The 1,843-nt window shown below is 38.2% G+C and overlaps 1 pseudogene; it reads left to right on the forward strand.

The window, feature by feature from the left end:
• The first annotated feature begins 347 nt into the window (after window positions 1–347).
• LOC118996521 (olfactory receptor 1094-like) lies at window positions 348–1,340 on the forward strand (annotated as a pseudogene).
• Window positions 1,341–1,843: the final 503 nt, after the last annotated feature.

Below are 1,843 nucleotides of genomic sequence, written 5' to 3' on the forward strand. Positions count from 1 at the left end.
TGTCCTTTCTATTACGATTTGAATAAAAACTTCTATATTTGCTCATCTTTGCCAATGTTAAAATGATGCGATATGAAAGTAGGTGGGAGTACATTTGACAAAAATAAATAGGAAATTAAAGCACATAAGTTGAGATCTTTAAAAATATGACAAATTTAGCCAGTCACTTAACCAAAATTTCTTTAATTTAACAGGGTAATGCATTCATTGGTCCCAACTTCTTCAGCAGTTCTTAGTCCCTCACTACCAAAGACTTGGAAGGGCCTTTAAGAAAAAAATCAATGGGATAAAATACGGTAGATGCTATTTTTAACAATAGTGCTTTATAATCTATCAATAAAAATAAAATGTCACAGTTGACCTCAAACTTTGATTTATACAGGATTCAGATTGAAAATGGGACTGAAATCACTGTGTTTATATTGACGGGATTCACAGGTGGTTTTGAAGATGCAAGTCTTTCTGCTTTTACTATTTCTAGCTATCTATCTTTTCACTCTGATAGGAAACTTGGGAATGGTCTTATTGATCACTCTGGATTCTCGGCTGCACAACCCGATGTACTATTTTCTGAATGTGTTGTCTATCTTAGATGCTTGTTATTCTTCAGTTGTCACACCCAAAATGTTGGTCAACTTCCTGAACGAGAACAAAGCTATTTCTTATCTTGGGTGTGTAGTACAAATGTTTCTCTTTGTTACACTTGGGACCACAGAATGCTTCCTCTTGGCTGCAATGGCATATGATCGCTATGTGGCAATCTACAACCCTCTCCTGTACTCAGTGAGCATGTCACCCAGAGTCTATGTGCCACTCATCATTGCTTCCTACATCGGTGGCATTTTGCATGCTTGTGTGCACACAATAGCCACTTTTAGCCTATCCTTCTATGCCTCCAATGAAATCAGGCATGTCTTTTGTGACATCCCTCCTCTCCTTGCTATTGCCTGTTCTGACACTCACATAAACCAGCTTCTACTCTTCTACTTTGTGGGCTCCGTTGAGATCTTCACTATCCTGATTGTCCTGATCTCCTATGGCTTCATTCTGTTGGCTATTCTGAGGACGCGTTCTGCTGAGGGGAGGAAAAAGTCTTCTCTACATGTGGCTCTCACTTAACAGAAGTGTCCATTTATCATGAAACCATCCTCTTCATATATGTGAGACCGAGTTCTAGCTATGCCTTGGAACATGACATGATTGTGTCGACATTTTACACCATTGTGATTTCCATGCTGAATCCCATCCTCTACAGTCTGAGGAAAAAAGATGTCAAAGAGGCTATGAAAAGAATGTTTGGGAAATTTGTGTTTACCAATAGAGTATCTTTTTACAGTTAAGAGTGAATTAAAAAATTGAGAGGTATATTCTATGCCTCAATATTAAAAAGATGTGATGAACATGTTTTCTTTTCTTGTCAGAATAGCTTTCATCAATAAGTCAACAAATGATTGTTTGCTAAGATGAAGAGAAAAGGAAACCCTCGTGCACTATGGGTGGGAATGCAGGATGGTGCAGCCATGGTGGAATGTGGTATGGAGTGAATAAAAAATGTAAGATGGAGCCCTGACCACTGTGCCTCATTTAGTTGGGCATCACCCCACAGACTGAATTGTCTCTAGTTAGGTTCACTATCAGGGCACATGACTGAGTGGTAGGTTCCATCCCCTAACTGGGCATGTAAAAGAAGCCACCAACATATCTATGTTTCTCTTCTGAATCAATGTTTCTTTTACTTCTTCTCTCACTCCCTTCCCACTCTCCAAAAAAAATAAATCAATAAAATATTTTGAAAGTCTAGCTTACAAACATTTAAAAATAGTACTGCATGAAAAAGCAAGAA

The sequence above is a fragment of the Sturnira hondurensis genome, unplaced genomic scaffold, assembly GCF_014824575.4.
Source record: "Sturnira hondurensis isolate 20B ecotype Veracruz unplaced genomic scaffold, ASM1482457v3 Scaffold0001048, whole genome shotgun sequence".
NCBI lineage: Eukaryota > Metazoa > Chordata > Mammalia > Chiroptera > Phyllostomidae > Sturnira > Sturnira hondurensis.